Source organism: Chiloscyllium plagiosum, unplaced genomic scaffold (assembly GCF_037043375.1).
Source record: "Chiloscyllium plagiosum isolate Xiang-an unplaced genomic scaffold, Cpla_swu_hap1 HiC_scaffold_51, whole genome shotgun sequence".
In the NCBI taxonomy this organism is placed as follows: Eukaryota; Metazoa; Chordata; class Chondrichthyes; order Orectolobiformes; family Hemiscylliidae; genus Chiloscyllium; species Chiloscyllium plagiosum.
The window spans coordinates 27,381,027-27,394,377 of NW_028270189.1; positions in this window are offsets into that span (position 1 = coordinate 27,381,027).

The following is a 13,351-nucleotide window of genomic DNA, read 5'->3' on the forward strand; positions in this document are numbered from 1 at the left end:
CTGGAGAACTATATCAATCTTCACCTTCAACAAACTAAGTGATGAAATATCCATCGGCTCTAGAGATACCGAAGTTAACCATTCAGCTCACCATGAGTTTGCATGTCTCAGTCACTGTTTGTCAAGTATTACTACTGTTCATGTGGTCCTGTTCCTAACATGTCCTCTGCCACTATCTTTACTGCTTTTTGCATCATGCTATTCCATGCAGTGCCGGTATCATGCAGTGGTTAGCGCTTTGCGTAGTGGCAGCAGAAAGATCATCTGCAATTTGACTTCCAGTATTGTCACTTGTTACCGTTTTATGCAGAGTAAGACATGCTTAACAAAAGCAGGAGCGAATCAATCTTTTTTGACATGAAAATATTCGTCGAGGTGATGATTTTGCTCCTTCAAACCCTCGCCCTTTCTCATCTCTGCTGTCTCTGTATCAGGATTCAAACCCACCAATTCTCGGAGATTTCTCCCCATCCCACGATCAGTAACCCTGCTTTAGGTTCCTCCTCCAATTTCCCTGAGGCATTTGGCTATCAAGCACTCGCATTGACATTGTTCAGTCTGTGCAGCTGCAGTCAATGTTGTTGGGCGAACGTGACCAAATCCCACAATTAGGACCTTAAAACCAATCGATCCACTTACATACTGCTGTTGTGAGATCAGTGTTCATGTAGCAATTTTTACTGACATGTTCTGGAGATCACTGGAACATCAGGCTCAGGAAAATGACACAATGCGTATTTGTTTTTTTTTTGGAAACGATCAGTTTTTCTGTTCTAATTTCAATGGAGAAGAGGAGATTGTGAGGAAACATGATTGAAATGTGCAAAACAATGAGAGATAAAGGCGTGTTCGGCTGAAAGAAATGTTTCCTCTCGGACAAACGCCAAGTGGTGTCGATTAAATGTACGAGGCAGAAGGTTTTCAGTAGATAAGCAGTAAAAACTTTATCCACCAGTAGTGGTGGTGGATAAATCTGCAACTCATTGTGATGAAATCAACACAACCTTCAGAGATATTCAATCTGTATTCGTGATGCTAAGGCATACAAGACAAAGAGATGGAAAATGGAATGAGGATAGTGAAGCGGTTATTTCTGCAAAGAACGCGTCCAACACATTTGAGGGCTGTCAGACTACGTGCCTCCGACCGTTGTACTCGTCCCTGGTCGTGTCGTGGTTCTGAATTGGCACTTTTACCACTGCAGCCCGCGTTCAATTCCCAGTAAGGGCTGTTTTGTTCAGCATCAACAGCGTGGGCTTCTGTGATAGGATTCCTTTCAATGCTTCGAATCAATCAATGTCTCCACGAACATCAGAGTCAATGTTCCAGCCTCTTAAAGAAGGAGAAGGTGCCTCGGCACTCCATGAACCAACATGAGACTGAGATATTTATTTTGTTTCCTTGCCATTACTATGAGCCGCAGCGATTGGGTCGATGGCTCTGTGAAATTGAAAAGTGCCGATTCGCAGTGTGTGGGACTATTTGGTCTTCCTCACTTGTGCGACATTGACTGTGATGTTCTCCGGGATGTGTACTGAAAGAGATTCTCGTGTCTGCATATCAGGAGCTCAAGATTCATCTCGGCTTCAGAACAATGAGGAAGATTAGGTAGTGAGATTAATAAATATCTGTGTTAACCTCGAGCTAGAGCGGAGTGAAATCTACAATGTTCTGATCTTGAGTCAGGCACGTTAGACTTTGCGCCAATAGCCCCATATGTTCTTCAGGCTTTCATGCTTCAGAGTTTTGATGTTAACAAGGACAGGAGAAATAGCAGTCATATTCAAAAATTTAACCAGGAAAGAAAATCACCACCACTGCTTCAGTCCAATCCTCCCCACGTTGTGTTTCAGCGCGATTCATAATGAAAACATATCTGTCATGATGAAGCTTCTATTCAGCCTCTTGTCTGTTCAGTCATAGAATGGGATCATCGTTGATCCTGTAAATTTCAACATTAGTTTCCAGCTTTTCCTCCATAAATCAAGATAAACTCGAGCATAATGTCAACATCAAATAGAGTCATAGAGTCAGAGAGATGCACAGCATGGAAACAGACCCTTTGGTCCTACTCGTCCATGCTGACCAGATATCCAAACCTAATCAAGTCGTACCTGCTATCACCCCGTCCATATCCCTCCAAAACCTTTCTATTCGTATATCCATCCAAATGCCTCTTAAATGTTGCAATTGTACCAGCCTCCACCACTTCCTCTGGCAGCACATCCATACACATTACTCTCTGTGTGAAAACGTTGCCCAGTGGGTCTCATGTATATCTTTCCCCTTTCACCGTAAAACTATGCCCTCTAATTTTGGACCCACAGACCCCAGGGAAAAGACTATTTCTATTTACCATATCTTTGACCCTTATAATTTTGAAAGCCTCTAATAAGTCATGCCTCAGCCTCCGACGCGCCAGGTAAAACAGTCCCAGCCAATTAAGCCACTCCCTCTTTAGCAAATCATCCAACATTGACAGACTCCTCATTTCTTTCTGAACCCTTTCAAATTTCGTAACTTCTTTCCGATACGAAGGAGACCAGATATGCACGCAATATTCCAACAGTGGCCTGCCGAATGTCTTGTACAGCCGAAACATGACCTCCCAACTCATGTACTCAATACTCTGAACAATAAATGAAAGCATACGAAACGCCTTCTTCACTATCCTATCTACCTGCGACTCCACTTTCAAGTTAAATTTCAAACATCAGGATTCTATGAACCTGCACTCCAAGGTCTGTATGTTCAGAAACGCTCCCTCGGACATTGCCATTAAGTCTTGAAGTCCTGTTATGATTTGCTTTCCCAAAATGCAGCACCTCACATTTATCTGAATTAAACTCCATCTGCTATTTCTCAGCTGATTGGCCGAACTGGTCAAGATCCTGTTCTGTGGTAACTCTCTTCGCTGTCCAACACAACTCCAGTTAAATGACAAAAAGTAGAGGACCCAGCACGGATCCTTGTAGCACTCCACTGGTCACGGGACTCCAGTCTGAAAAACAACCCTCCACCACTACCCTCTGTCCTCTCCCTTTGATCGAGGTATATACCGTTAATTTTTGGAAGTTTAGTTCGCTTTAATGACTTGTATGGGTTTTCAGGAAATATAATATCATGGCACGAGCTGAAAATCACTTGCTGCAATGTAACCAAATACGCAGTCAGTCTTATGATAAAAGGCAGAAAAAGAAAATATTACCTGCGTTTCTTTCTGCACAGATTCTCCTCCACGAGCTGAATCCTTGCCACATTTTCCCTTCTTTTTGCGAGATTTCCCTGGGACAGATATTCACTCAATCTACAAACATGGGTCCTGCGAAATACTACTTTAATTCAGATTAAAATAACTGAGTATCCTTTCTCCAACTTTACGTCTCATCGGTCCGTGCTCCTTATCAATACAATCTGCTCCAGGTGAGGTTGGAACTTCCAGCCTGCTGCCACAATGCCCCTTGCTTTATGCCAACAAAAGCTGCTCCCGATAAGTTGGAGATCCCAATCTGATATCACAATGCTCCTTGCTCCATGTCAATAGAAGGTACTACAGGTGAGGTTGGAGTCCCAGCCCCGGCGTTTCATGCACCTTTATACCGACACAGCGGGCTCATCCTCATGCCAATTTCCAGTTTGAACTTCACTGCTGCGCCACTCAGTCTCTCTTAGTATAGCCCTGGGAACACGAGATTATATGATATTCTGCAACACTGGTTACTTATGTGGAATATAACAATTCTCCATTTCATAAATCAGAATTCAAACCCACGCACTTTCAGAGATTTCCCTCCCTTACAAGGCCATTAAACCTCCTTTACATCGCTCCTGCCATTTCACTGAGGCATTCCATAATCTAACGTGCACATCGGCACCATTCTGTCTGTGTTGCTGCTGTCACTCTTGATGGGTAAACGTGTCTTATCCCATCATCGGGAACAGGAAACCATTCGATCCATTTCAATCCCGGTGGTTGTGAAATCAATCATCATGTCGGAGACTTTACTGGCATGGACCAGAGATTACATGTTAACAATTCGTCTTGATTTCCTGCCACTAAGCCAGTATGGCATCTTACTTGCTACCTTTCCATTAATGCCACAGACGTTTATCTTTTAACCAGTTTGCCATTGTAAAATAAACACATACCTTGTCAAAAATACTAGTCTAATTCTTGTGCGAGGTGCCTTCAGTCTGACGTTAAGCTGACTGGTTTTTGATCTCTACTACCAAGATGCTCTCCCGACGCCATTCCTCCTATTGTGCTGCTCTTGTTTGTCTTGCCATGACTGATCAAAACAGTGCTCTTGAAATCACTTCAAAAATCATTTCGCATTACAATGACACACTACGTTGGAGTTGTGAAAATCCACTGTTATTTCTACCCTTTTATTTGATCATTATTGAGAGATTAACTGCCATTAGCTCCACTATACCACTAAGTTTTTCTGGTCTCTGTGGCACTCTTCCACCAGTGTCACTGCATTTTTTGTTCCTTCGCTGAATTTTTACAGTCGCGTTTGATGTTCATTTAAAACATCATTTCTCAGAACTGCAATTTTTCAATCGAGCAAAATCGCCAGCCTTTTCATTTAAAGTCCCCTATAATGATATCAAAGGGGGAACAAATGAGAGTTTCAGCAGCAGATGAACTGAGATTCGGCCGAGTTATCAATTGTCAGCGTGTGGGGCACATGTGATCGTGATGATGATAAGATCCAACAGCGCAACCCAGCAGCTTTCATGCAAACATTCGTTTGGTGTTAGCTGCACAAATTGCCAGTCATTTCCCTTCATTTCGCAATCGGTCTTTTTGTTTTTGGCTTTTCTTTTCTTCCTGTAGTTCTCCCTTAATGGTAGTAACTCTGTCTGACGTTCAAAATGCCTACCTTTCTGATACCCCCAAATCGGATTATCTCATTTGTTCGATGTTGGCAGAATAATAAATTCAAAATCGATTGGCTTTTAATTTACAGAGACGTAAATGAATCTCGTTGGTTAAATTTGAATTGTCGTCCAAACAGCAACCAATTCAGGTACCTATTACACAGCCAAATGTCATATATTTTCAACTTTCCAGTAAACTCTGACACTGCTCTCGTAAGCTCTCAGTGCAGAACAACATTCTAGCTCTCTTAAAGGTACAGCACACACTTTCAACTTCATAATAATTTGGAATTGCACATCAGGTTGTCACTGGCCCACCGCACACAAAACCAGAAATACAGACCTCAAACAAAGGACAGTTATAAGTGGATAAAGGAGCAGTAAAATGTGCCATGTCACAGTCAAAGTGAAACAGGGGATAGAGAAAGATACTGTACTTGCCAGCACACAGAAAATAGTCAAGTATTTTGCAGGAATCTACATCATAGTCATGAGAATGAATTGATCTAATTTTTTTGGATAACATGGTGATGAGGTAGAACTCCATATTACCGCCAAGAGCAGTAGCCTGTAGTGTTTAGTGCAATGCAACACTGTTTCAGACTCTCTCATTCAGTGTAAAATCCATATTTGGCAGTGGGGGAGTAAGGAGCGTTCGAATACAGAGAGCAGAAGTAGAGGAGTGGGAAGAGCACAGAGGAATGTTGGGCTGGAAGCAGTGGTGGATTAATGGGGTGTAAGACCATGGATGGATTTGAAAACAAATCTGAGAATTATAAAATCAGTGGAGAGTCATCGTGGGAACCAATGCAGATCTGAAAATGTGTTGCTGGAAAAGCGCAGCAGGTCAGGCAGCATCCAGGGAACAGGAGAATCGATGTTTCGGGCATAAGCCCTTCTTCAGGAAGCCCTTCTTCGGGCTTATGCCCGAAACGTCGATTCTCCTGTTCCCTGGATGCTGCCTGACCTGCTGCGCTTTTCCAGCAACACTTTTTCAGCTCTGATCTCCAGCATCTGCAGTCCTCAATTTCTCCAACCCATGCAGATCAGTGAGTTTTATTTAGTCAGAACAGAAGGGAAGTCAAGGAGGGAATGACAAGTAGTTAGCTTCACATCTTTCACATGAAAGCTTCTCAATGTTTTTTTAATAAAGTTGTTGAGCAAGGCACTTGCAGAAAGAACATCAAGGGTATGATGAAAATTCAAGATACTTTGCGAAAAGGTAGTCAGATTTTACCAGATTATTGATATTCTTTGTGGAGCTATTGTGTGTTATGGATAAACTGCCATTTACTGACTCATTCGTGAGGCTGTCAAACTTCACTTGAAGGCTCCCACCATTCTCCTTACAATATACATTCCGATCCAGTTCATGTCATCAACAAGTTTGGAAAAATTACAAGAGATCCAAATGTCCAAATCATGTATAATGGTTGGGAACAATTTGGTTCAAGCATTGAATCATAGAATCTCTGCAATGCAATGAGGCCCTACTCTCTCCCTATCATGCTGCATTTCGCATGCCCAATCCACCAAGCCTGGACATTCTTGGATATAATGGGCAATTCACTTAAACCGTGAATATTTGTACTGTGTGCAGAAACAGCAGCATCCGCAGGAATCCCACGCAGACACTATGAATGTGCACAATTCATGTTGGCAATCGCGTGACGATGGAATTGAACCCCGGTCTCGAGCACTGTGAGGCAGCAGTGCTGTCACTGATCCTTGTGGTACTTCACCCGTAACAGAACACCAACGTGAGTAAAAAGTGCGCTTATTCCTACTCTATGCTTTCCAGCTGGTAAACAATCCTTAATGAATGCTGGCACGTTTTCTCCAACCCCATTGTGTTTTGTGATGTTGTGTGGGACCGGATAAAAAGCTTCCTGAACAAGCAAAACAGTGGGGTACCAACGCGAATTCCACTCCACAGGAGACGTTGCAGAGATCACATAACTTGAAAGATGGCTCCCAGCGCATCCACATTCTCTCATTGTCTTCCTCTTTCTTCAACATTTTGGGATGAAGCCTGTTTGGTCTAATTGACTAAAACTTTAGTCCAGTTAACTTTTGAAGTACGACCTCTTTCGTGTTCTTATTTTTTTGTCCCTTGTTTCGTATTTTTGGGACATTTAATCTCCCGATGAAGGGCTTCTGATTGGATGTTGACTGACGACCTGTGTTTTTCCAGTACCACATTCTTCGACACTGATTGCAAGCATTTGCGATCCTCACTTTCTCCTTTTCCACAATCTTGACATTTGCATAGTATCTCACTGTGCTGATTCGCTTTGCGTCTTGCCAGGCCAGATAATCAGCTGAAGCCTCGCCCACACACACGTGCTCTGGTGGGTAAAAACACGTGTTTTTACCTGACTTTGAACGAAGTTTGTACCTTTCCTGTTCAGAACACCATTCTATTCAGGTTAGGATAAATGATGTGACTCCGTCAGACTCTGCTGTGATCTTTGATCCAAATTTGCTGAGTGCAAATCAATCCTTCTAATACCCTATAAAATTGATTTGAAGAATATAATTGAGAGAGAACCAATTCAAACATGCTCAGTTAAGTGTCTAAATAACTCTTTATGTGGCTCAGTGTCAAGTGTTGCCTTTTCACATTCCTGTGAATCATTTTGGACATTTTGACAGATGGAAGACGGGGTAGAATTACAATCTGATGTTTTTGATTTGGATATCCATTGCAATTCCTTCATCATTTCCAGGTGTTTAACCTGTAACTCCTCACCTGCCAGTAATCTGGGACCACGTGCACTACGTGGACTGCAGCAGTTCAAGAAGATAATCCATCGACTTCTACATAGGCAATTGGAGATTGACAATATCAGCCAGTCTTGCTCATGAAAGGGCTAGAGAGTGGGGTGAACTAATCTGCTCAGGGAACCAGCATGGGCACGATGCGCCAAATTATCTTGTGTTGCAATCATTCGGTAATTGCGACTAAAATTAAAGAAAAAAAGACTCACACAGGCTGCCATGGATCTGTTTCTGCATCCACCACTCAGTAAGAAAGCAGCTAATCGTTGGAACATCTGTACTTTTAGACTCAGTGCTGTGGGAAACACCTGCAAGGAAATAATAGCAAAATACTGCAGCAGCTGAAATATTTTTTTTAATAAAACAGGCTATGCTGAAAACCTTAGCTTGTCGGGTTTGTGCAGGGAAAGAGGTAGATGAATGTTTTAGCGTGTGCAGACAGACATCAGGAAATAAAAATGAAGCAGATTTTCCTCATCCTTATGATCTGAGAAGCAGAAGGAAAATGGAGTAGATTTGTGACAGTCACAGGCTCTGGGGATGGTAATTGGTGGAAAACTCAAAGACAAAGTCGACAAGAGTTATGGTAAAATAACAAAAAGAGGTATCTAAAATTCATCACTGTCAATCCAGGTAAGAAATTCAGAAGACACAAATATACCTTGGGTTGGGTTTGGTGTGTGTAAATACTCTCCTCTGAACTCACTGTAAATGCAGTTTTGTAAACCCTTCTCTACCAGTCCAGGAGAGAAATTCACAATCATTGTGTCCTGGTCACAGTCTTGTTCCATGTACTCTGCTGTACTGTAGAAGTTGGCGGACGTTATCTCAAGTCCAAATGGCACTCCGTCAGCGCCGAGTAACACCGGATCCATTGCTCACGCCACCTGAACATGCTTAAGTGAGGATAAAGCAAACATGACTGACAAGAGAAGTCAGTGAGAGCGCAGAAACAAAAGAAAAACACCATCTGGTGTAGATTAGTGAAACCTAGAGCATTTGGAAGGCTTCAATAACGAGCAGAGAACAACCGAAATGGCAAGATGAGTTATTAAGATTTAGTACGTAAGTGAGTGAACTTGAAATATAAAGAATGGTGCAAGAGTTTGTTCACATATTTAAAAGGTTACAGAGAGAATAGTAAGGTAAAACAATGACTGCAGATATTGGAAACCAGATTCGTGAGTAGAGTGGTGCTAGAAAAGCACAGCAGGTCAGGCAGAATCCAAGGAGCAGGAAATTCCGACGTTTCGGGCAAAAGCCCTTCATCAGGAGTACAGGCAGAGAGCCTGACGGGTGGAGAATTAAATGTGAGGAGTGCGGGAATGGGGAGAAAGTAGAATAGAGTACAATAGGTGATTGTGGTGAGGATGAAGGTGACAGGTCAGTGAGGAGAGTGGGAGAAGGTAGCTTCCGGGCAGAGGAAATGACCTGGGAGTTGCAGTGGAAGAGGACTCCCTGAGATTCTTGTAGAGAGAGGAGGAAAATTTCTTCAAGGCAGGCATCCTTGCAAGAGTATTCGCAGTAGGGTTAAAGTCAACTCGGTAAAAACAATTACTGCGGATGCTGGAAACAAGATTCTGGAGTAGAGTGGTGGTGGAAAAGCACAGCAGTTCAGGCATCTTCCGAGGAGCAGGAAAATCCGACGTTTCGGGCAAAAGACCTTCATCAGCAATACAGGCAGAGCGCCTGAATGGTGGAGAGACAACAGAGAGAAGAGTGCAAATTGGTGCACTGGAGAAGACGTAATGGGGAACAACGAAATGGTGCAGGTGAACACGTACTTTGCATCAGTTTTCACAATGAAAGACAACAACAAGATTTGTGAATTAATAGACATGTAGGGAAGAAGTGAATGAAATGCCAACAATAACCAGTAAATGCCAGGGAAGCTGCAAGGTCTGAAGGGATTACGTTACTGAGACCAGATGGACTGCATTCCTGATTTCTGAAGGAGATTGCTGAGGAGATTGTGGACGCATTGGTCGTGATCAGTCAGGAGTCATCGGCGTCAGGGTGGGTCCCAGATGACGGGAAATTTTTAAATGCAACACCCCTGCTGAAAGAAAGGGGAGAGGCAGACACAGACTACTGACAGTGTTGCACAGTACTTGGAAATGGATGGTAAATTACAGCAAAGTCTGCATGTCTTCATCAAGTGGACGTCATGTCTGACAGCTATGCTAGATCTCTTTGAGGAAGTACCAAGTAAGTTAGGCAAAGCAGAGCCAGTGGACGTGATCTAATTCAATACTCATAAGTCCTGTGATAAGGTGCCAAACAGCAGACTGCTAAATAAGGTAAAAGCATGCTGTTAGTGACAAGGAGGGGATTGGCTGACTGGCTGAGTGAGAACAGAGGAGTCTTTTACAGGATGGCAGCTACTGATTTTTTAAGACTTGCACAGCCATCGGTGTTGAGAGCATGACTATTCAAGTTACACGTTAAACATCTGGACAAAGGAACAGAGTGCATTTTCGCTACAGTTGCACTTGACACAAACGTAGTTTGAGAGACAGGTCATGTCAAGAAAGCTGGGAAACTTCATAAGATGCTAGGCAGGCGCAGAGAGTGGGCAAATAAGTGGCAAATGCAATACAAAAAGGGATGTGTCAGGTTATGCAGTATGAGAGGAAGAAGGCAGGCTTCGACTGATTTCTGTTCACGGAAAGCCTTTAGAAATCCGAAGGACAAAGTGACTTGGGAGCCCTAGATCAGGCAGGTTCAGTTGGAATTCAGGAAGGAAAATTCAATTTTATAATTTATATCAAGGGGCCTCAAATACAAGAGCAGAGATGTCCAGTTGAGCATTTATATAGTCGTGGTCAGACTGCATTTGGAATATTGCAGGAAGTTAGGTCCGAAGTCTAAGGGTATTTCAGAGTCATACAGCAGTTTAGCAGACCATTCACTCCATATATACCATGCAGAACTCATTGCCAAATTAAAATAGACCCGCCTGCCTGCCGTTGTCCCAAAAACTTCCAATACATTCCTAATCAGTTACTTATCCAAATGACTGTTAAATACACTGCAGTACACCAGAACTGTAAAAAGAAGAAGAGGAACACCTATACAAGGTATTCGCCAAAAACGGATAGCCGCGCAACTTCATCAATAGATGCCTAAGAGAAAGACCACGGAACGAGGACATAACACAACCAAAAGGACTAGCCACACTGCCATACATCAGGAGCATCTCAGAAATGACAGCCGGACTACTGCGACCCCTAGGACTCATAACGGCACACAAACCAACAGCCACGCTCAGACAACAACTCACCAGAACGAAGGACTTGATACCCAACATGAGCAAGACGAATGTAGTGTACACAATACCATGCAAGGACTGCACAAAACACTATATAGGACAAACAGGAAGACAACTAACAATCCGCATACATGAACATCAACTAGCCACGAAAACGACACGACCAGCTATCCTGAGTAGCCACACACGCAGACAACAAGCAACATGAATTCGACTGGGACAACACTACTATCATAGGGCAATCCAGACAGAGAACAGCCAGGGAATTCCTAGAGGCATGGCATTCATCCACAAGCTCCATCAACAAGCACATCGACCTGGACCCAATATACCAACCACTACAGCGGACAGCTGAAAGTGACAACCGGAAGCGGCAGGGACAGACCACTATAAACACCGGAGGAAACATCAAAGAAGCGCATCGCAGGAGGCTCCCAAGCACTGATGATGTCGCCTAGCCAGGGGACGAAACGTTTGTAACAAAAACTTCCAGCTCGGTGAACAGAACCACAACAACGAGCACGCGAGCGACAAATCTTCGCACAAACTTCCACTGTTAAATAATTTAACTGTAGTTGCATCCATCACTTCCTCCAGCGGTTTATTGCACACAGTGACCAAAGGGTGTAAAACAAAAGCTGCCACTCATGTACTTTATAAATCTTCCTTCTTGTACTTTAAACATATGCGCCTGGATGCGATCTCCCTCACCTTTGATAGTTTCTTATTTATGCTCCTCGTGATTTCACAAATCTCTCTAAGGCCAAACGTCGAAGTCCTCTGCTCCAGTGAAAAAGAAACCACAGCCTATTTTTATAACAGAAGACTTCTATTCATGACATCATTCTGGTAAATACTTTCTGAACCCTCTCCAATATAATAAAATCCTTCTCATAACGAGGAAACAAGAACTGTACACAATACTCCAGAAGATATGATGACATTGGATGGGGTCCGAAGAAGGTTTAAAAGAATGATCCTGGGGGGGAAGAAATGCTTGTCATAAAATGTTGAAAACTCGGGGGCTGAGGAGAATCTGAGTTTGAGGAGAATCTGATTGACATTTAAACAATACAGAGAGGGGCAATTAAAGTGGCTGTGGAGAAGTTTTTTAACTAGCACGAGAGACCAGGAGCCGACTGCACAGTATAGAGAGAAAGGATGACCATTTTGAAGTGAGATGCGGAGGAATTTCTTCAGCAAGAGGCTAGTCATCCTTTGGAACTCTGCCGTAGAGGGCTTAGTGGTCAAGACATTGCAATGTTTCAAGACAGACATAGATAGGTCCCTGATTGATAAGAGGATCAACAGTTACAGGAGATGGCAGAAAGCCGAAGAATGAGGTTGAGAAACATATCAACCATGACCAAATATTGGAGAGGTCTCGATGGGTTGAATGGCCTAATGCTGCTCCTTTATCTTGTGGCCTTCTCGCTATTGCCTGTGACTTCAACCTGCCCATAGACTGAGCAAGTCAGATCAGTGGAGGAGACTTACGTGGTATATGTATGAGATGGTTTTCTGAGTCGCTACATTAAGGACACAAATGGAGGGCAGAGCATCCTTGATTAGTTGGCTGGTCGACGAAATTTCGATGAAGAATGACAGCAGCAGCATGTGCACAGTTCTCGTACTGGTCTCATGAAGTCCCCACATTTTCACCTTGTGCCTGAGGCACAACGACTCTCAGGTTAAAACACCAACAGTCAAATCGCGCGATCTCTCTCTCTCTCCCTCTCCCTCTCTGTCTCTAATGAGTCAGCAGGCCTGGGAATATATCAACTTTGATTTCAAAGCTTTATTTGTATATATGTCAAGGAATAATTGACAATCTATCTCTATGCTGTCACTCAGGAAGAGTGAAGAAGTCAGTGAGAGAACTCTTCATTAAGGTGGAGAGTGATAGAGCTGACTCAGATTATGAGCCGAAATCTAAATAGAAGAAATGATACTGATATGAAGCGTGAGCATGGTATAACGAATTGGGGAACAGAACTTAAAGGGATGACAAGCACTTCAAAAACATTTGCAGGAACTGCAACTGCTTCTCACTCCTGTCTGACGCAAAGAAACCGGGAAACGTGGCCATGTCATGGCTAACAAGCGATATTAGGCATAGTATTGCACTCAAGGAGCCTTACAAATTGGCTGAAAATAGCAGCAAACATCAGACATCAGCAGAAGATGAAGAAAGAATTAATACAGAACGAAAATGTCGTTTAACAGTAAGCATATAAAGAATTGTTAAAGCTTCTGAAGGTATATGAATTGAAAAAAAAAACGATTATTGAAAACAAATCCCTTACAATGAGAAACAGAGGATGTTATAATGCGGGATAAATATATAGCACACCAAATAAATATGTATATTGGTTCTGTCATCACAGATGATAAAAGTAATATTCCTAAAGT